General features: G+C 37.1%; 1 long non-coding RNA gene across 1 annotated transcript in view; it reads left to right on the top strand.

Annotated features, from left to right (window-relative positions):
• Positions 1 to 23,404, top strand: part of LOC131479909 (uncharacterized) — a 341,735-nt gene that overhangs the window by 185,254 nt on the left and 133,077 nt on the right. The window contains exon 5 of the long non-coding RNA XR_009245161.1: positions 10,128 to 10,197. This is a non-coding gene — a long non-coding RNA (uncharacterized LOC131479909). The remainder of the gene's footprint in view (positions 1 to 10,127; positions 10,198 to 23,404) is intronic.

Below are 23,404 nucleotides of genomic sequence, written 5' to 3'. Positions count from 1 at the left end.
GTTTATTGGAATGCCCCTAATTCAATATTGCTTGTCATAAAATAATAATAAAAAATAATAATTTAGTAGCAAATATTTTACATGTTAGACTATAAAACCAAGATAGTATTTTTTAAATTTATGCTAATAAGCACATTGATTTGTTAAAATATAATTTTAGACAGGTTTTTCAACCCAAAAGTGTTATTTTTGCATAAATGTTAAGTGATTTTCTTTAGCGATGGGGGCTATTGATTGGTAAATAATTATTTCATTTAGCGTTCATTTTCCAAGCTAAAATCTTTTGTCATTTAGAGAATGTGGCCAACCCTTTGTGGTGGGATTCTTCTGCTGCACAATAAGGGTTCATTTCTTGAGGATAGTACTCTTAAATACAGAAAAATGGGTATTTCATGTGACATGTGCTGTGAGTGCTGTGCCTTAGGCTGCCATGGCTTCAACAGGAGATATGAAAAGAAATAAATACCAGGTGGTCTCATGAGGATATGCTGGCTTGGGTCTTTGAAGCTTGGGTGTCCAGAATAACAAAAAGACCACTTGCTTTGAAGTTGTTTCCACATGAGAGAATCTGCAATTTAAAAGTCTCCTAGCCAAATATCCATTTCCCTTAATTAGAAAAAAATTCTTACATATTGAAGTGATCATCTTTATATGCAATGTAATTATAATTCAATATGTTTTGTGGATGATATTTTTGAACTATATTACATTGAATAAAATTTGAAAGGTGCTTCTAATTTTTCAAGCCTAAATTAAGCCCTTGGCTAGATTGTGTTTAAAGCAGTTGGTTGCGAGAAAGTTATTAAGAGTAATGCGTCCTCATACCTTGCTAGTAAACTGCCTTTAAAGATAAATTTATAAGGACCCGGCATGGTAGCCTAGCAGCTTAAGTCCTTGCCTATCACACGCCAGGATCCCGTATGGGTGCCAGTTCTAATCCCGGCAATCCTACTTCCCATCCAGCAACCCACTTGTGGTCTGGGAAAGCAGTTGAAGACAGCCCAAAGCCTTGGGACCCTGCACCCGTGTTGGAGACCCTGAAAAGGCTCCAGAATCCTGGCTTCAGATTGGATCAGCTTTGGCTGTTGCGGTCACTTGGGAAGTGAATCACTGGACAGATCTTCTCTGTCTCTCTATTTCTCTCTATATCTGACTTCTCAATAAAAATAAAATAAATCTTTAAAAAAACATAAATTAATGATCTATCTAATAAATATCTTTGGCTTAAGGAATAGTATTTCACCAAATGTTTTAGTTGGAGTTATTGAAAATATTTTTATGCAGAGCATAAATATTATATTGATATATATTAAAATTACCTTTGTAATAATAATTCTTAGATGATTCAGAGAACTTATATACTGTATAATTTGATAATCCGAAGTAAAAAATTATGCATGAGTTTTGAAGGTTAACTCATTATATAGTTTCTATCTTTAATAAAACAAATACAGATTTAAATTTTCATGTAAAAGACTCCTTTTAACTCGGAGGAAGAACTATAAAGGGGGTTGAAATTGCCTCTTAGTGAAATGCTCTCCTGTTTCTGAAAGTTGGATCAAGCATCCACCTGGTGATATTATTTGTGATCCAATCAGTGTTTGCTGAATAGGTAAAAGTTTTGTTTCTGAGTTTTAGGATGTGAAATCACTTGCTGATGATATGCAGCAGCAAGTTAAACTACAGTCTGTGATGCTGGCTTCTCATTTTTGAGCAATATTTCCAGTTGCCCTGCTGTGCAGTGGACCAGCTCAGTAGCAGTAGATGGCCCAGGATGGAGTTCCTGGCTGTATCTTGGTACCCATTATTTTTCTTCTGCCACAGTTCTCAGTCTCTGTGGTGGAATTCCAAACAAAAGTACATGAAATATCATTATTTCAAAGTGTATGTTCTTGCTACAAAAGAATTTAATCTTATGAGTGCACTTGTAAAAAGTGATATGCTTCTGAAAATGGTTTCCTATGATTTGTTGAAAATTCACATCATATTTCATATGTGTGTTTTAATCACTGCAGGGATTTTATTCCATTAACATTCCAGTAAAACACAAAATGAGCTTTTTTTTAGAGTATATTCTTATCTGCTGCATGATTGGCAATTAAGCCATCCACTTGAGAAAGGATTATATTAGTATTTATTTGAGATGGCTCTAGAGCAAAAATAATTATGATATACAGAGACAAGGAGAGAGAGAGGAAAATCTTCTGTCCAATAATTCACTCTCCAAGTGGTTGCTATGGCAGGAGCGGAGCCAATCTGCAGCCAGGAGCCAGGAGTCTCTTCAGGGTCTCCCACGTAGATACAGGGTCCCAAGGCTTTGGGCCATCTTCGACGGCTTTCCCAGGTTACAAGCAGGGAGCTCAATGAGAAAGGGCTGCTGGGACTAGAATTGGAACCCATATGGAATCTCGACATGTGCACATCGAGGACTTTAGCCGCTGCATGGCCACATGGTTGCCACTCAGATCTTTAGTAAACATATATATGATAAAGAAATATGATGTTGTAAATCAGAAATAGTTTTAATTTCAGTCCTTTTGCCATCAAAGACTATATATGAATTTCTCAATAAAACAGTCATATAAATGCATACTGGCAGTTTCAAAAGAATTTTTAATGTACTGATGTTTTTCATTTATTATCATTCTTCCTGCTCACTCAGACATTACTGCTGGCCCTAAAGATATAAAGGCATCTCAGAGTTTGCAGAAAACAGGGCCTGGCACGATAGCGTAGTGGTTAAGGTCCTCGCCTTGCACACACTGGGATCCCATGTGGTCACCAGTTCTAATCCTGGTGGCCCTGCTCCACTTCCCATCCAGCTCCCTGCTTGTGACCTGGGATAAGCAGTCCAGGATGGCCCAAAGCCTTGGGACCCTGCACCCACATGGGAGCCCCGGAAGAGGATCTGGGCTCCTGGCTTCGGATTGGCTCAGCTCCAGCCGTTGCCGTCACTTGGGGAGTGAACCATCAGACTGAAGATTTTCTCTGACTCTCCTACTCTCTGTATATCCGCCTTTCCAATAAAAATAAGTAAATCTTTAAAAAAAAAGAGTTTGCAGAAAACAGTAGTATTACAAAACACTTATTTGGGTCAATAATTTTGAAAATATGTGTTTTTCATAATAACTCCATACACTTTAAAATAGTCCTTGTGTTTTTTATTTCTCAATCTACAGATCCATAATGTAATTGATATAGAAATCTCTGTTATTTTTAAGATCCCACTAACTAAAATTATTAACTACCTACTATCTTTCTATTTCATGAATGTACGTAGTAGGTCGGATTTCAGCATGAATTAAGAAACTGTGAAATAGACAAACCATTCCAAATTATTGCTTTGTTTTGATTTCTTTGTATTCCTTTTAATTTAATCTAGTGGCATGCTTTCCCAATTTCCTATTGCTCTTTCTTTTTGTTTCAAAATCCTCTATGAAATAATCATTTAAAATGATTTACAGACTGATGTTGTGGCATAGCTGGGTAAGCCACTACCTGGGATGCTAGCATTGCATGTTAGAGTGCCAGTTTCGGTCCCTGCTAAAACCTTTTCAATTCATCTACTTATTCACATGACTGGGAATGCAGTGGAAGATGGTCCATGTTCTTGGATCTCAGTCACACATAACGGGAACTAACTGGGATTCTGAGCTCCTTGCTTCAGTTTGACACAGTGTCTGTTCATTTGAAGATCTTTCTCTTATTATGCCTCAAACCCAAGCTTTCTGTAAATGGTTTAATCATGCTGTAAGGAAAGAAAATTCCGGTTTCTACTTACCAAAATAGATTTCACCCCAGCAAAATTGACAGAAAAAGATATATCTGTTTATTAACTCTTATCTTCTCCCACACACATAAATGTCCATGTTAGAAAACATTTTAACAAATAGGAAAAATTTTCCAATAGATTGCATTCATTGAAAAACATTAAAGGAAATTTAAAATTAAATTTAAACATTACGTGCATAGAAATAGAATTGCTTGAACAAAAGTTTACTCTTAAGCCAAGTTCAGTTTCGTTTTGTTGACCTTTTTTTTACATTTGTATGTATGGGCGTATGTTTTAAAAGATTTATTTATTTAAAAGTTACAGAGAGAGGGGAAGAGATGGATCTTTCGTCTGCTTATTCATTCCCCGATGGCAGCCACAGCTGAGCCAGGCTGAGTCCGGGAACCAGGAGCTCGCTTTGGATCTTCCTCATGGGTGGCAGGGACCAAAACACATGGGCCACATCCACTGCTTTCTCTGCCCATTAACATGGAGCTGGATCAAAAATAGAGCAGCCAGCTCAAATACTGGGTGCCAGCATCACAGGCAGCCTACCCGCAAGTGTACGTCACCAGTACCATGATTCACAGCTTTGTTATCAGCATTATTAGGAATACTGCATTTTTGTTTGATTTACACGACAATGCCCTTTTGTCTCATTTCTCATTAAATAACATAATTTCCAACAATATATTCTAGTTTCTTATATCCTGCTATGTGAAAGAAAAGTATTTATGCTTAAGTTAAAATGTATCAAATTCATGTACTTTTAAAGATCTATTCATATTTCTTGAAAAGACAAATTTATAGGACGAAAAGCAAAAGATCTTCCATCTATTGCTTCACTTCCCAGTGGCTGCAATGGCTGGAGTTGAGCTGATTCAAAGCTAGGAGTCTGGAGCTTCTTCTGGTTTCCCATGTAGTTGCAGGATCCCAAGGCTTTGGGTCATCTTTACTGCTTTCCCAAGTCGCAAGGAAAGAGGTGTATTAGAAGTAGAGCGATTTGACACAAACCAACTCCCTTATGGGTTCCTGGCACTGGAAGTCAAAGGATTACTCAATTGAGCCATCATGCTGTTCTGGAAATATATGTACTTCCCAAATAAAAGCATTGATGAACTGGCACTCCAGAACCAGATCATTGTGGAATAAATACTGTGTAATACCTATGTATTCACTACTAGAATGAGATCCAAATGCAGTCAACAAAATTTTAACATCAGTAAAATTTTGGCAGATATTGATGATGGTCTACAATCCTGATATATGGATCTTTCAGAAATTAGAGAGTGAATATTACTTGAGAATATACTAAGCAATGAACTTAGAGAGTTTTGCAAATATCACACCTTACAAATTTGCTGGAATTGATTTGGAGAAGGCAACTCAAACATCTTTCTTACCTTGAGTTCTAAGAAAGTTCAGTGAACTGGGAAAATTATATTTATCCATATTCCAAAGAAATGGCCTTCAATGTGAGAGGAGCTGGTACTTACTTACAGTGGAAAAATTGCTCGGAGTTGCAACACTCTTTACTTCCCGAACTGTTGTCCTCCTATCCTGTCACGCTATGAAATTCCATTCCTGGAGCTTTGTTACCTTCAGTTTGAAGTAATCAGAACAATGCTGTCATTTTCTGTATCATTCCTTTGCTTTTGTTTTTCTCTTTCTAAAACACTGTACTTCAAGCTTCGATCACTACCCACCAGGATGCTGTACTATCTCTCCTAATTCTTTCCATGGTGACAGTTGCTTGTCCTGGTTTCTGTGAGGTAATCCAGATGTTTCCACTTTGTTCTGGCTCCACAGGAATGTGCTAGTGTTTGCCCTTTTAACACTTCATATGAAAATCTGGTCCTGGAAGATATTGTATGATACTCCACAAACATTTTCATAATCAGAGACTGCTTTGTTCTTGAAAAATAGTGTATTGCACAGAGCTAATACTCGAAAATGAAAAATGGCATGAAACCTAATAATGGCTTTTGGAATCCCTTATAGGTGATGACAGATTGAAATGAAAATGTGGATTGAATAATAATAATCTGTGTTTCAAGTTATTTATATTTTGAAATACACATAGCTTACTTCAGAATTAAATATCTGCTTTTTTTTCTTTATGAAATTGGAGATTTTGGATATGCTTCCTTATCATCAATGTGCTTTGCTTATTTTTCAGTTGCCTGAAATTAAAAAAATAAAAAATAAACTTCGATAATATAGACAAATTTTGCTTTTTCTCCATATATTATTCTTCAGAAATTTTGTTCTTGTAATTAGAATTTTAAAGTCTTTTTACCTTAAAATGATTTTAGAGTTAAAAAAAAACATTTTAAAGATTCTGTGGAAACTATTTCATAGTTTACAGTCCCACTCCACAGATGTTACTACCTTACATAACTGTGAGAAAGCAATTGAAACCAGGGTGTTAGCGCTGAAACAATCCTGTTAACAAATCTGTCCAGTTATTCAAGTGCTCATAGTTGTCTCACACAGACCCTGTCTCTGAATCTGGGATTCTATGATTGCAGACATTCAACTCACTTAGTCTTCTCCCATTGAGCGTTCCATCTCTATCCCCTAATTGTTAATGACATAGATATTTGAAAAGAGAGCTAGCTAACTATATTTTGCAGAACTTCAATGTAAGTAATAGTTATATCCTTTAGGAAGTATATTTAGTTTTAACAATATTTATGAGTAATGTTTGGGTGGAAGATATTTTTTCTAAATGCTTTGCTAAATTAAAGCATTGCTTTCAATGTGATAAGAAAGCAAATTTAGGATTTCATTAAAAAGGAAGAAATTTATGTTGTTTTTCTTCTTTGCAGGTGTTTTTCCCTGTATTCTTTTAGGGAGATTTATAATGAGATTGTATTTCAGAGTTCTATAAGCCTCCGTTGACATGAGGGGACCACTCTAATCAAAAAATACATATATATTTTTAGAATATGAAGGTGTTTTTTTCTGAAACCACATACGTATTTTCTTCCTCAGTAACTGGTAGATAGGTTGTTTGAGACAAGTGGAAATGCTGACATTTAGTTGCTCAAAGTTGTTAATCATTTAATCTAGATGAAAGAGCCAAACCTTGCTTGCAGCACTCCTTCAGTAATATCAGAGAAACCACATTAAAAATAATAAAACTGAATGTTAAACAAGTATAATGTATTTATCTTCCTCCTCTACTTTCTGCGTAGAAAAATTAATGAGCCTGGCTTTTCACTAGTTATTTCACTTATTTTGGCCCTTTCCTGTAGTGACCAATTTTCCTTAACTTTGCATAGTCTAATTTCTTTCCTCATTATCTCAGTGGCATTGCTTCCCTAAAGATACGTACCTGGATTTCTGTGAGCCAATTCTGCTACCTCTGTGCATAATTCACAATCGTGGTCATTCTCGTTCCCTTGAAACTGCAATCTTCCTGTGCTTTCTGAAACACATTCGTGATTCCGCTGTTGGTTCCTTGAGTGCCTCTCATCATTTTCAGCATTCCGTGCACACGATCCTAAAACTTCTGTTGCCTCTTTTATCAGGTCAGATTTGGATTTCCATTGTCAACATTTGTTCTGGATTTCTCATGAGAATTTCCAAATTAGTTGTCAATGATTCCTTATAATACAATTGCTTTATTTATATAAAGATAAAAAAATTCATGTATTGTATAGGTACAGTTTAAAAAAAGCTGTATTTGTCTTCCACTCTTTCTTTGTCCCTCAATGCCCTACCTTCTTTCCCTATTTCCTTCCTTCCTTTTTTTTAAAATTTTGCAAAGATATAATATGATCTACAATTGCAGGGTTCATTCTCTTACTGAATTATTATATTTGGCAAGTAAAACTGTAGAAAGTCCACAGTTAAATATAAACTTCTTATTTCTCCTCCTTGCACTGCCTGAGTAGGGATAAGGTGAGATGTTATCATAAGCCTCTCCCCTGTACGTTGTTACTCCAAGTCCAATCATGGTGACTTTACGTTAGGATGGAGCACAATTTCCAATTCAGGTAAACCCTCCTACTAAGAAAGCATGAAAAGATGGTCATCTTTGCAATGAATATCATTGTGTCATGTTGTGTATCATATGCTGCAGACATGTTTACATTTTTTTCTCTGTTGGGTGTAAATCCTTCAAGTGCTGTTTGTGTTCATTATAAGCTCCGTATTACCTCATTTTTGTCCTGAGCTGTGAATCAACTTGAAACAAAACACACTTGGTTTGTTATTATCATGTTCTGTTTATTTGATAAACCTAGAAAAGTGCGTGCTCATTGAAGTGATGATGTTATGATACTCCATGATATGGAAATAATTAGCATATTTTCCATGAATTCACAGATCAACCTGTTTATTCTTCATTCTGTGATAAAATATGAGCAATAAACCTAGAGTAAAATAATGCGCTCCTGAATTAAATAGATCAATAAATTGGATGGTTAATTACATTGTCATCTCAAACAATATGTGTGAATGCAGAAAATAAAAGCATGTGCAAGAAGGTACTTTTAAAAGTTCACTGAGGCCCTGGTACAGTAGCTTAGTGGCTGAAGTCCTTGCCTTGCATATGCCAGGATCCCATATGGATGTTGGTTCATATCCCGGCTGCTCCATTTCACTTTCAGTTTCTTGCTGGTGGCCTGGGAAAGCAATAAAGGATGACCCAAAGCCTGAGGAACCTATACCCATGTGGGAACCACAGAAGAAGCTCCTGGCTCCATGGAAGAAGCTAGCAACGGATTGTGGCCACTTGGAGTGTGAGCCAATGAGGAAAGATCTTTCTCTCCATACGTCCTTCTCTATGTAAATCTTTCCAATAATAATAATAAACTTAAATAAATTCATTGAATATAGAATTAAGTTTGTGTATATGCAAAAATTGAAATCCATACTTCTTTTAAAAAAAGATTTATTTTGATTTTTTTATTAGAAAGATTTACACAGAGAAGGAGTGACATAAAAAAAATCTTCCGGGCCCAGCGGCGTGGCCTAGCGGCTAAAGTCCTCGCCTTGAAAGCCCCGGGATCCCATATGGGCACCAGTTCTAATCCCAGCAGCTCCACTTCTCATCCAGCTCCCTGCTTGTGGCCTGGGAAAGCAGTCGAGGACGGCCCAATGCATTGGGACTCTGCACCCATGTGGGAGACCTGGAAGAGGTTCCAGGTTCCCAGCATCGGATCGGCGCACATCAGCCCGTTGCGGCTCACTTGGGGAGTGAAACATCGGATGGAAGATCTTACTCTCTGTCTCTCCTCCTCTGTGTATATCTGACTTTGTAATAAAAAATGAATAAATCTTTAAAAAAAAATCTTCCATCTGTTGGTTCACACCCCAAGTAGCTACACTGGGCTGAGCCGAACCATTCCGAAGCCAGGAGACTCTTTCAGGTCTCCCATGCAGGTGCAGGGTCCCAAGGCTTTGGGCCATCCTCTACTGCTTTCTCTGGGCGCAAGCAAGGAGCTGAATGTGAAGTGCAATAGTCAGACATGAACCAGCACCAATATGGGATCCATCAGTTTATAAGGTGAGGATTTAGCCACTAGACTACTGTGTCAAGCACTAAACTTACTTTTCATGGTACATTTTTTTTTTTTTTGGCAAATAAGCTTTTTAAAATTACACTTAGCAGGCTCACAGTGACCCAATTGCATTTTCTTCTCCTTTCAAGTTCAGGGATCTCATATAAACACTGGTCATGGCCCAGCTACCCCACTTTCCTTGTAGCCTACTATTTGTGGCCTGGGAAAGCAGTAGAGAATGGCCCAAAGCTTTGGGACTCTGCATCCACATGAGAGATCTGCAAAAAGCTACTGAATTTTGAGATTGAATTGGCTCAGCTCAGGCTGTTGTGGGCAATGGGGAGAGAAACAATGGATGGAAGAGCTTTCTCTCTCTCTCTTTCTTTCCAATAACCATTGGAAAGAAATAAAATCCAATAAAAATGAATAAATCTAAAAATACTGCATTTATCAAGTTTTTGAAATACACTGCTGTTTGAAATTTACTGCTGTATTCATTATTGATTTGCTATTGAAAAATGTTGTGACATTTTAATTCTGTAATTTAATGCTCTATTTTTTTATTTGATCTAATTAGGAACTGTTTTGCATTTTGAATAAGTGCTTAAAACAAAAAGAAAATCAGAAATAATAATCCACAGATGTTAGTTGTATGGACAGAAGAATAAAGAAAATTTAACACTTTTCAAAGGTGAATACACAGATTTTGATGATTTCAAAGCACTCATCAAATATCAAACACTTAGATACGATTTACTATGTTTAAATAACTAGATGGCAGATTGAAAAATGTATGTGTATGAGCAAGTTCAACAATTTGTAATCTATAACTACTTTTTTAGGAGCTGTCTCTGAGATGAAGAAATGTCTGAAGATCAAGATCCGAGCAAGGAAAACGAAAGACGCACTATGGTAAGTGACTTATGAACAGACCCATGTGAACCTAGTGATTATTCACAAGCTGCTTCTGCGTGAAGTGCATCCACAGCAGTAACTGTCGTGCAGACTGCATCGTTGCTTTATCATGGGGGCATAACATCCATTTTTTTCTTGACTGGTGAAATGTCAAATAGTGTTAATAGGTCCCACTTAGGACCATTCTTCTAGACTAGAAGTCTTTGGTTTGGAACCAAAAGGTAAGTTTTCTATAAAATAATTGGCAATTTATATGAGAACATACACAGTATGTATGGTATGTATATTGATTTTTTTTTCTGGAGATCATGAAAATTTTTTTCAAAAAATTTGTTACACTTGATTTAGATAACAGTTTAACAATTTTTGGACAAATGTGGTTAAAACAAATATTTGTCTAATTTTAATATATTAATTTTCATCATTATCTCAGGTACTTCTCTGTAAAATTGTGCTTTGTGGTTCTTTTTAAAGTGTTAATCTCCCTCAGAGGAATAAAAATGCATGAAAGAAACTTGTCCACACTTTACCTTTGTCCTTCTCTACAAGGTCAAATGAATTTTGTCAATAATTCTTGCAAATAAAGAATATTAAAACTCAATTAATCTTGGTTCATAAACATTTTGAAAACTCTTAGAGTTCTAGTTATTGCATGACTAAACTTCTATTTTGAAAAGGCATCTATAAAAGTATTATGTAAAAGTTCATAGCAAATGAAGTTAAAAGATAAGAAAAATTTGTGAATTTTTTTCAAAATTATTTGTGTCATTAATAAACTCATCTTCCACTTTCATTTTTCCATAGAAATAGCCGCTCATTTTTTAAAGTTTTCTGTTATGTCGTCTCCCCCGCATGAATAGTTCTCTCTTATCCACAGGCTTTCTTATTTGGGTTACTGTTGTTTGTTTACTTTGGCTCACAGTTATAAGCAGAAAAAACAAAACAAAACAAAACAAAAACAATGGTGACCCAGTTTTTTTTCTTTACTTTGCTGGTCAGTCTGGAAATTATTTGTTCTTCTTTGTGCATAATATCTGTGTCCCCACCATTAAGCCATAGCTTGTGCCCTGCTCTCTCCATGTGTATATTTGTTTTTTGGTATTTCAGAAACATATCTTAATTTGCTGAACTCTATTAACAAGATGTTCTCTGTAAGCCCATATCTGTATGAACAGATATTTAATTTTATCTTTTCCATTAAGTAGGACTGTTATGAAGCTACAGTTCAGGTATGTGCTAATTCTTTGGTAAAGAGAGAGTGAACATTATTCTGGTTTCTAAGATTTAGGGACAGTTATTATGCGGGGGGCAGAACAAATAATTTCCAGACTTTCCAAGGAAGCTTCCAATACCACACGATGTGACCAAATGTTCAGGTGACAGTCTCTTCCCTAAAAGATAGCTGAAGCTGCTTAGTTTTACTATAGTACTGGAGGTATTTTGTGGTAAGTTTTCTTCTCTGAGGGAATCTCTTTTCCAGAGGTAAAAGGGGAAACATACTAAGTTCAAGGTAGAAGGCCAAAAGTTGTTTTAAGACATTATCCCTCAGCCAGATGCTTTTCTGTTCTCCCTCTGCAAAATATCTCTTATACAGGGGCCTATTTAGTGCCAAGGGGTGAACTGCTCATGATTCATTTTTCCTTTAAACCTCAAAGGAATCCTTTGCCTAACTATCCATCCCAATATCTAAGACTTGCTTCTGAAATGGCCAGTTAATAATTTATTGCACATAAATGTTTGGCTAGACTAACTAAAATTTAAGTTTGTTAAACTTTTATATACTTAACTGTGGTCCAGAGGGTATTTGAAACTCAGCCATTTTGGCTAGAGATATATGTTCATACCTAACTTCTACCTGCCATACATCGTGCAAAATGTAAAATTAGTAACTGGATACAGTACCATTTCTAACCCATGGTATCTTGTGTCTGTTAGAAAACAGAAAGCAAATATATAATATTGCCTTATTTAACAGTGTAGATGAAACTTGAGTTTATCACAAAATTAAACAGCATTGGTAAACAAGTAAAGACTTAAATCCCTAGTTACATTAAAAATATACATAAATTGTGAAACTCTGATTGAAAAAAGACAAGGTATTGTAGAATAGTTACCTGACTTATAGGTCATGATTTATGGCATAGTAGACATTTTTAAAGACTTGAAAGAGCTATAGGGTTTTATTTTCTAATTTATGTATTTATTTGAAAAGCACCCACATAGAGGATGAGATCTCCCTAGAAGCTTACAAGAGTTGAGACTGGGCTAGCAGAAGCCAGGAGCCAAGAACTCAATCTAAATCTCCCATGAGCATGACATGGACTAAATTATTTCAGCCATTACCTGTTGTTTCCAAAAGTGCACATTAACAGAAAGTAACAAGAAGCTGGAATGAAAAGCAGAGCTGAGATTCAAACTGCAGCTTTGTTATAGTCTGAGTATCCCAAATAACCATCTTATAGCTGTAATTCCTTTCCTAGGGTAGTAAATTCTGAAGTAAGAAGTATTCTGTAATGTATTTTTGGAAAAAAAATCAAGCATTTAAGTTGTAGAATAATGTGTGTGTGTATACAAACAACCCATCATATATGCATAAATTTTGTGTACATACCATGGAAGAACAATATAGTGAGTACACATTTGTTCATGCACTGAAAACTTCTTAAAGATTTATCCAGATGTTCAAGAAAGGAAAGGAATAGTTTTTATTTTATGTTTTTAATGTTTCTGTACTACTTGCACAGCATACAGTAACTTCAAGACTGCATTACTTTTAAAAATAATCCACTGTATTCATTGAACAAATATTTAAGTATTTCCCTTGTGTGGGCTGCTACATGGTGACATCTTTCTAGGTGCTATTTCTGGGAAGTCTTAAACATCTTAATTGAAAGAAATAATGACCTAATATTATATTAGATTATGTTCTTACATAGAACTTTATTCTGATGTAGATCTATGTTATATTTTTCTCTGCCTAATTCATAATGATTTTTTTAAATCTATTTTATTGTATTGTTGTTGACAATCTTTACATAGTTAATTACGGTTAAAGGAAAAAAAAAGGTTTAGGAGGTATAGGGAAGTGGGTAATACTATTATGTCCATATTGTTTCCATCATGTATCTGAGGTAAAGGGGGATATTGAGGGAGAAGCCCCACCCGTTTTCCCGCCCACCCCAAGTCCCGGATGTGGGGCATGCTCTGAGATATTTGCTCAAGTGGTTTTAATAGTTCACCAGTTATGAATCGCTGCCAGTTTCGCTCGATGAGGTCGTCCACTGATTGATATGGTCCATCATAAGGTCTCCGTTTGCCCCATATTTTGCTGCCAACATATAGCTGAGATGAATGATTGACCTGTTCTGTCTTCTGTCTTTTCCTGGTTAGAGTTCTGAGTCCAGCAGTTCTATTGGGGAGATCTCCAAAGAAACTTTGAGATAATCCCAGACTAGTTGCTTGTATGTTCTAGCAAGCAGAGGGCCCAGCACAGTCCATCACCACGATCAGCTGGTAGTTTCAATTGCTGGGTTGGTTCTGTTTTCAGTCCCGAGTTGCACTGGAACCAAAGGGTGTTGCAGTCCAGACTAGTTTGGCCCTTACATCAACCAGTGGGAGCTGCAGCCTAGTCGGGCGGCCCACAATAACCCCCACCAGGCCCGCCCCCTACCCTGGTTTGCCAATATGTGCAGACTAGTCCAGTGTGTCCCCCATCCCATTTGGCTCTTGTACTTGTCAATGGCTATTAAAGCTTAGTTCCATCTAACCAACTCAACTATCCAGCCCTCACGGATGTTATTGAGTGCCTCTCTGTATAGCCACCCCAGCCCCCGTCCTAGTTTTCATGCCCTCCTGCAGGAATAGTGACCCAAGAAGGGGGAACCCACTTTTCCCTCCCAGGTCTCTCTGTTCCAGTTTATGCACTCTTTGGGTGGTTCTGTGATTTGACTTGACAGAATTAGTCCCCAGTGCCAGCTTCGGCCAGCTGATGCTGCGGCTATGCCCAAACATCCCTCACCCACTCTAATTTATGCTTGCACCAGTAGCAATTATCAGCCCAGCCTGGCTTTTCCCTGATCTACTCCACATGCAGCACACAGGTGTTGTAGCCTTGCTTAGTCTGGTCTGTCTCTATCCCAGCCCACGCTCTCCAGTGCGAGTAGCTGTCCGGCGAGGGGACCAGCCCCTTAATCCCCCTGCCAGTTCTGCCCCTCCCTTCCTGGATCTCACATGTGCTGGTTGGGTGCTGCATTCATATCCAGTACAGGCAACCTTACCCTGGCATTCCATAATGTGTACTTGTTTTGTCGCAACCAAACCCGGCTCATCCCACACTCTGTTCTGGTGATCGGATTTGCCAGTGGATGACATGAACTGATTCAGCCTGGTCTGTTCCTGACCCATGCTGAATGCATGCCAGTGGGAAACTTTCCATGGCCTGTTCTGGTCCATTTCCTATCGTGTTTCTTGTGCTTACCTGCAGGGATTGTGTCCTGCCAGAGGAGTTGCCCAGGCATCTCCATCAGAACCTCTCCCAATGCCAGATTTTGCGCATGCCAGGGGGGTCCTTTAGCCAACCCTACTCAGTTCACCTCCTGTCCTAGCAGGAACAGTGGCTTTTCTTGGCTGGCTTTCACCCCATTCTGGTTCTTGTTGTTGGATGTTTCAGCCCAGCCATGGCTTGTCCATACCCACATACAGCACACACATGGCTCAGTAGGGGATTGAGACCCATCCTAGTCAGTCCCACATCTACCCTGGTTCTCCATGACACCAGATGGTGTTGGGGTCTGAACTGGCCTGGTGCATCCAATCCCAGCCCACACTAGTGCCTCGGGTGACTACAACTGTTTCCTAGATAGAACGTAGCCCCCATTCCAGCACAAGCGCCCTTTAGTGGGAAGCTCAACCCAGTTAGGGTGTCCCCTTACCTCCCCGATTGGGCTTGTTCCTAGCCGTAAATCATGCACCTGCCCGTGGTTGCTCTGAGGACCAGTAGGTGCAAGAGCCTAGCTTGGTATGACCTGTGCTGCATGCTGGTTTCTAGTTTTGCTTGTAGGCAAAGGTTTGCTCAGTCCTGCCCAGTACATTCCATTCCATTACCAATTTACACATTTTGGAGCTACTATGCCCTGCTTGTCCGACCCCCAGATCATAATGGTTAAGTTACATCATTTTCCCTTCCACCATTTGTTCACATTCTGAAAGACAGTATTTCCCAATTTTATCTTGTCAGTTCACCATTATTTTATCTTAGAAGCTTCATTTATAAATTCATAAACCTGGAAAAGTCTGATTTGTTAAGGAAAAAAAATAGACTTTGGAGAAAATCTTTGCACACTTCACAACCAATAGGGGACTAAAATCAAGGATTTCCATAGAGCTTCAGAAACTCAATAACAGCAAAACAAACAACCCTGTCAAGAAATGGGTGAAATGAACACTTTTCAAAAGAAAAATTCAAATGAGTAATAGACATATGAAAAAAATGTTCAGCCTCCCTAACTGTCAGGGAAAATAAAAATAAAAACCACATTGACATTCCCCCTAACTCCAGTGAGACTGGCTTAAATTCAGAACTCTACTCTACTCTGACAACACCTGCTAACATGGATGTGGGGAGAAAAGTACCCTCCTTTACTATTGGTGGGAATATAGGCTAGTACAACCACTATGGAAATCAGTACAAAGAGTGCTAAGAGAACTGAAAATTGACCTGTTGTATGACCCTGCTATTCCACTCTCTGGAATATATCCAAAGAAAATGAAATCTGTATATGAGAAAGGGATTTCTATTCCTATAATCACAACAGCACAATCTACAATAACAAAGACATGGAAAGAATCCAGATGCCTGTCAAAAGAGGAGTGGATAAAGAATTTGTGCTACTTCTACTCCACGGGATACTATTCAGCCACTAAAATAAATACAGTTTTATCATTTTCAACCAAATGACCCCAACTAGAGATCATTATGCTCACCAAAACAAGTCAATCCCTAGATGGCAAATATAGGTTCTTTCTGATATAAAACAACTATCATGCAAAATATGAGATTTACAACTCTTTCAATGCTGTTTTTCTACATCTCAGGGTGTTTGATATTTTTATTTTATTTTCATTCACTCAGAAGGATATTTTAATCAATACATCTCCTTGTAGCAAGTTAAGTGTTCAAATAGTAATGAGAATGATGATGATGACAGTGAAATAGTGGCTTGTTGTGATGCTTTCAGATGTACTCTTTGCTTTTTAAAATAGTAACAGAGCATTAACAAAAGTGGAAAATCATAATCTTGAATCTTGGTTTATTTTTTTTTATGTAGGTTTTAAGCAGTCACCACCAACAGAATATAAATAACATTAACACTGATATATGATAAATTTGCCTTTGCTTAGACAAGAATAGTGATTGCTTTAGTTTGATTCCTGTCATCAAATCAGTTTAGAGAGAAAAGAGAAAGGGATGAACAAAGAAGGATGAATGAGAGAAAATGACAAGAAGAAAGAAAGGAGAGGCAAAAAAAGGAAGGGGATATTATTAAATTGTTGATACTGCTTCTATGAGCTATCTAATTTTATTGAAAACCAATGGTAAATTTAAGAAGGTATATGTGATTTAAAAAGAACAAGGAGAAGATATAAATCGATTTAGAAATAAGTGATCCTGGATGGCTACAGACATACTAAAATGGTAATGGGGTTGAAGGAGATGGAGAGAGGGAAAAAGAAACAGAGAGGGAAATAAGAATAAAAGGAAAGGATGGAAAAGAAGAGGTAAGAAAGAAAGGCTGAGAGGAAGAAAGGGATGAGATGAAAGAAAGGAGGCAAAGGAGGGTGGGAACTGGAAGAACGAGGGGTAGAAGCATGGGGAATGAAAGTGGCAATGGAAAAAAAGGTAAATGGAAAAAATTAAGTAAAATCAGAGATCATTTACATTTCCAGTTCAATGCCTCTCTGCATATTCCACAAATTAGACACTGAGTACCAAGTTTGAGAAACCTAGTCAATTATCCATGTACAATTCACCCTAAATTATTATAATTGGGCTTTCAGACTAGTGTTTTATGTAGGACCTTTCTGAATCAACCACCCTGATGAAATAGCAGTTTTGATGGAAAACTGGAACTGACAAAGAAGCTTGCTTCAGAAAACGCACAGAGGACTGTGCAGCCATTGATACTCAGTGTGCTCAGAGAGTGACAAGTATTGGGCAACTAAGGTCCATGTGAGGGTACTGAATGCTTGAAGATGTGGAATATTTCTCAAGATATTCAGCATGCTTTGCATTTTTTTAAAGTCCTGGGAGGCTGTGCACAGCTTTCTTTAAGCGCTTTGATATTTGTGAGATTAGAGGTATACATTTCCTAAGAGTATAGGTGAAGGCTATGCAATTGTTCCTGAATTTCTGTTGAGTTTTATATTGCACTCATTTTCATCATTAACCAGATTTTGTTATATTTTGGAACATGGCTGTAAAAAGCTAATGTAATCATGCTTTCACCTTATATTATATTATAATCTTATATTAGCAGCTTATATTAACCTCAAAATGTCATTAGCAGTCCATACCTCCCGTTCACCTGGTGGTTGTGAATCTACTGGACTTGTAATGGGTACTTTGTACCTATTGATGTGAATGTCAGGCTTCAGAAGTTGATAAATCAACAGGCAATGTTTCATGGTTTGGGGATGTTGTAGTGAATTTTCTAGGCAGATGACAATGGGTGTAGCTTTGCCATCTGTATCTTCTGTCTGAGAGAACCTACTTTGTAAATAACTTTGACCAGAATTTTCAGTTTTTAGCCAAAAGTTATTTTAGTTTATTTTGTTTATAGTTTCAAATATTTATTTATTTATTTATTTATGTGTTCATTCATTCATTCATTCATTTATTGAAAGAGTTACACAGAGAGACTGGGACACACACACACACACACACAGAGAGTCATCCATGTGCTGGTTTATTCTCCAAACAGCCACAATGGCTAGGACTTTAAAACCAGAAGTCAGGGGCTTCTTCCAGGTCTCCTTCATGAGCTTCTTCCCTCATCGGTAGCAGGGATGTAGACTGTGAGGTCATCTTCTGATACTTTTCCAGCTTTTAGCACTGATGTGGGTCAGAAATAAGCATCCTACACTAGAATCCACACCATATACGATGCTACCATTAAAAATAGTGTTTATTTGCTACAGTCCCACATGAATCCTTATTATCAATTATTTTTTATAGTTGAAATCTATTTTCTTTAATACATAGTTGTATCCATATATCCACCCCCCTCTTCTCCCAGTATTTCTCTGGAAACTATTGAAGTACCTTGATTTCTTGTCTGATTCTAGTTATGTATGAGAAAATAGTTGCCTATAGGTGAGATTAGAGAGAAAAGATCACTTTGCATTTCATTAATGGAAATAAACCTTTAGAATATTGTGCCAGGGGTACCCTGGGGGAGGTTGTACTGAATGAAGATTTGGAGTTCTTTAACCCATATTTAAGAGTAAAATGAGATTTTCTGGCACAGTGAGTATAGTGAGAAAAGTTTAAAAAAAATAAGCTAATGGAAGAATTTTGAGTTAAATTTATCAATTAAAATAATTTGTAAAGGACATCAGATCTATGAGGAGAAACACAAAAATTGCCCAAGACCATTTCATAGAGAATATATTAGAAAAAGCAAATAAAGTTTATTACTCTAATACATATTCTCAGGCATCCTTTCCATTCCACTTCTCTGCTAATGTGTACCCTGGGAGGTGCACATGACGCTCAAGTGCTTGGCTACCTGCTTCCTGTGTGAGATTGCTGAGCTGAGTGCCAGACTGCTAGATTTGGCCGGGCCCAGATCTGTCTGCAATGGGTGGTTGGTGCAATATTCAAACTAGAGAGGATGTGTCTGTCTGTCTGTCTGTCTCTCTCTCCTTTCCCATTTCCCTCTCCCTTTCTCTACCCCTCTGCCTTTCAAGTAAACAAAATAAATTTTGAAATTTAAGAATAAAGAAAATATTTGGATAATATAACTTTGAAGTGTTTAGATCAATTTAAGAAGTTTATTAAAACTTCTTGTCATGCCTATTTAATCACTTGAGTATAATGTTATATTTACATAATTATTGCATAGTCTGATTTCTTATATAACTCACACTGAATTTCCCATTACATACTTATAATTTGTTAGCTATTGACAGAATTTATCTATTGTCACAAGCTAAAATTCAAGCAATACTTAGATTTTTCTTTAATGTACTCCCCGTTTTGACTCCCAAACTCATACAAGTTACCATATTCTGCTTAAGCTTTGTATCTCTTTAAACCAACTGCAGTTATGAACAGTGTGTACTGATCTCAGCAATTCTGAGGTCTGGTGAACAATTATTGTAATATTATCCCTCAACTGAATTTTCGTTCATCCTTCATTTGGAGTAATATGTTTTTCTGAAGAAGACCACAATTCTCAATGAAATTTTATGTATGTTACATAGGTATCAAAGATGAATTCTGTCAGAATAAGATAATTGATGACGGTTACATTGATCCAATTTCTTATGGAAGTATGTTATGCTTATTCTGTTATATTTACACCCGCTTTGTTTTTTTGATATTTTAAATAATATTTTTAAAATCTCAAATTTTGGTTACTGCTTTTTAAGAGGAAAACAATTAACTGTTGCATATTAGCTTTTTATATCTTTTGTCTGTTTTCTGTATAGAGAGTCATAGATTGTGAAGAGGGCACATATTGCAGATTTATTCTCAACGCTTATGTTATGGTTACTTTCTCTTGTCTTATTGCACTTGGACAGGGATATCCTTGCTGGTTCTCAGCCTTCCGGGCAGTGCACCCAGTTTCTCACCATTAGGCTACTGTAGACTTTTTGTACTCTTAACCAATTTGATGGAGTTCACCTGCAAACATAGCTGCTGAGCACAGTTGTCATATTGGTTCCTGGAATTTATCAGTCTTTTTGTATTCATTGTGAACTAATGTAATCATATGATTTTTCCTCTTTGGTGTGTGGTTATGCTCAGTTGCACTGAATGATTTTCAGGAGCTGGGTGGGCCTTGGACACATGGAATCACGTGGTATATATTCATCCTTGTGCACTGTGAATTTGCTAGTGTTTCATTAAGAACATTTGTATCTTTATGAGAGATATTCAGTTAATCTGTACTTTCTCTTTGCTGTTATATCTTTGTGGTATTCACATGCAAGCCATTCTGGCCTTATTAAATGAGTAAGGAAAGTGTTGAGGTACTCAGTTTCTCTGCTTCTACAATTTGGAAAGTGTATTAGCTGTTTCTCACAATGGCTTCACATTGTTTGAGTTCCAAAGGAGAATAATTTTGGCTCAGAATTCTAGAGAAACAAGTTCAAGGGCCCACATGCACTGCTGTTTTGCTCTCAGAGTCCAAAGTTAACAAAGAGTTATCACAAAGCAAAAGTTTGGGACTTTTTCTTCTCAAGAGAGTCTCTACATTTCAATATTGAGGACTCTATTCTCATGACCTTATTTAATCCCAATCATAATCCAAAAGCCCCACCTCTGGACATCACAAGCATATTAAGTTTTTGTATTCTTTATTAATACCTTACAGTGATGATTAAATGTGAACACATGAAAGCTTAAGGAATGCTATCAAGAAGTATACAAACGAAGGCAGCTGCATCAGCAGAGAACAAGTGACATGACTTCTGTGCTTTCAGTTATGCATTTGAAGGTGTTACAAAGAGAAAGGGAGAGCAAGGGCAAGAGAGAGGGAGAAAGAGAGAGGTTTTCATCCGTAGGTTCACTCCCCAAATAGTACAGTGACAAGCTAGGAACCCTCTGGACCTTTCACAAGGGTGGAAGGGGCTTAAGCACTTGGGCCATCTTTCACAGCTTTTCCCAGCCATGTAAGTTGGGAAGTGGAACAGACAGGAGTAAAACTGGAACCTATGTGGGATGCCTATGTCACAGGCAGCAGTTTTACTAGCAATGCCACAATGTCAACTCCATTTAATCCTTATATATTTGGCAGAATAATCAGTGAAACTCTCATTGTTGATGATTTCTTTGGGGTGACTATTAGTTAAATGTGTCTATGGCTATGTTATGACTATTTATGCTGTTTCATGATGTGTTTGTAAGTCCTACAACAGTTGTAAAAAATACTTCTATGCTGGCGGTTACATAGTGTATTGTCTTTTATTTTATTCTTTTGCATGTGGCCTTTGCAAAAATATGTTGTCACTTAATTTATTTTCTTTATAGTAGTTTGAGTTGTTTTGTGATTGCATTCACCTTACATTTCATGTTTCTTCAAAATTGTTTCTCAATGTTCTAATTTTCTCATAAAGAAGCAGTAGTTCAAACTACTGTGCTATTTGTAAGTCTTTCTTAAAGTGGAAGCCAGGGGAAGCAGTTTTTAGAGGAAGAATAGGTATTGTGCAAGAGATTCTGTCATGGATTTTATTTAAAATGTTAGGATTTCAACAGATAATGGAAAATTATGTGAGGTAATGTTTACAAAAAATGCAAGAAGCTAATAAGCACAATTTTACATAAACAATGACATATTTAGGCATTAAAAAAGGAACTATTTGTATTTCAAAGTCAGATTTACAAAGAGAAAAAAAATAGGGAGAGGAATCATCCATCCACTGGTTCAATCCCTAAATGACCACAACAGCTGAAGCTGAGCCAATCTGAAGCCAGGTTCCAGGAGTTCCTTGCTGCCTCCCACATGGGACTTGAACCTGCCTCTGCTTTGCTTCCTAGGCCATGAATAGGGAGGTAGATGAAAAGCAGAGTAGCCAGGACCCAGGTCATGAATCAACATCCACATGGGTTCCTAGCCCTTGCGGGTGGAGGATTAGTCTATTGAGCCAACATACTGGGCCCGTATTTAGGCATTTTAAGACAGTAACACATTGATGTACAATGGAAAACAAAATGAAATTTGCGAGGATAATGCTTCTGTTCTTATTTGCTTATTATAGAAATATTTTGAGTATGTGACTAATATAAATGTGATCATTATATTTTACAACAAAACCACAGACCATTTTCACCTTGGCATTCTACAGTACTCACAAACAGTTCCCAGAGTCATTTTCTGAAGAGCTGGTTGCTTTGCTCTGCACATTCTTTCTATTCTCTCAACACTAGGAGACCAGGGGCTGTAGGGGTTTGTTGTTGTTCTGTTTTAATTGTTTTGTTTTTTATTCTACACATACAGTTTTGCCTAACTCAGATTTGGGTAGCATTTTTTGGAAAATGGGTGAAACAAGGAATAGTTATATATACTTGTTAGCTGGTGGGAATTGTTGTAACTAGGTAATGTAATTCATTATTGCAGTGATAATTTTAATCTCTTTTATCGTTGTGTCTTTTGAATAGCTATATTGATATATTGGGTAGTGGAAATCTTGGAGGATATCTTAGAATTCAGCTTCCCACAGTTCATGAATTATCCCTACTTCACTGTATTTCCCATCCCTTTCTTGCTGCTTTCAGCTCCTGCAAGTGTTATGCCATTCCTTCACTCTGTGGGTTAATACACATTTCATTTAGAGGAGCATTCTTGTTATCCCTGGGACTTGATTGATTTCTTATTGCACTGAATTTTACCCATTTCTCTTTATTCAGATTGTCTTCTTAGATGCCCATATTTTTTTTTCGTTTGTTAGAATAATCCTTTTGTGTAGTCTCTGCTTATAGAGACTAATCATTTTGTTCCCAAGTCTGATATTAAGTTTTTATCTATCATGAAACTTTAATTGTTAAATGCCCATGAGACAGAAATGTTTTGTAAAATCATCAACATCACAGTCGCTTTTGATTGCCTAGAAAAATATTAGGCATCTGGCATGACACAACGGCAAAATTGGCTAACCCTCCCTCTTCAAGCACCAGGATCCTATATGGTCACTGGTTTTTCTCCCCGCTACTCCATTTCCCATGGAATTCCCTGCTAGAGGCCTGGAAAGCAGTAGACAATGGCCCAAACCTTTGGGATTCTGAATCTTCATGGGAAACCTTAAAGAGACTCTTGGATCCTGGCTTTGGATCAGCTCAGCTCTGGTTGTTGCAGCCACATGGAGAGTGAAAAACAGCAAATGTAAGATCTTTCTCTCTTTGTAAATCTGCTTTTCCAATAAAAATAAATAAATCTCTCTTTTTCAAGAAGAAAATGTTAGGCATGAAATTGCCCCAAAATTG

Source organism: Ochotona princeps, chromosome 3 (genome assembly GCF_030435755.1).
Source record: "Ochotona princeps isolate mOchPri1 chromosome 3, mOchPri1.hap1, whole genome shotgun sequence".
In the NCBI taxonomy this organism is placed as follows: domain Eukaryota; kingdom Metazoa; phylum Chordata; class Mammalia; order Lagomorpha; family Ochotonidae; genus Ochotona; species Ochotona princeps.
Note: the sequence above shows the minus strand (reverse complement) of the source record. Positions and strands in the feature narration are given on the sequence as shown.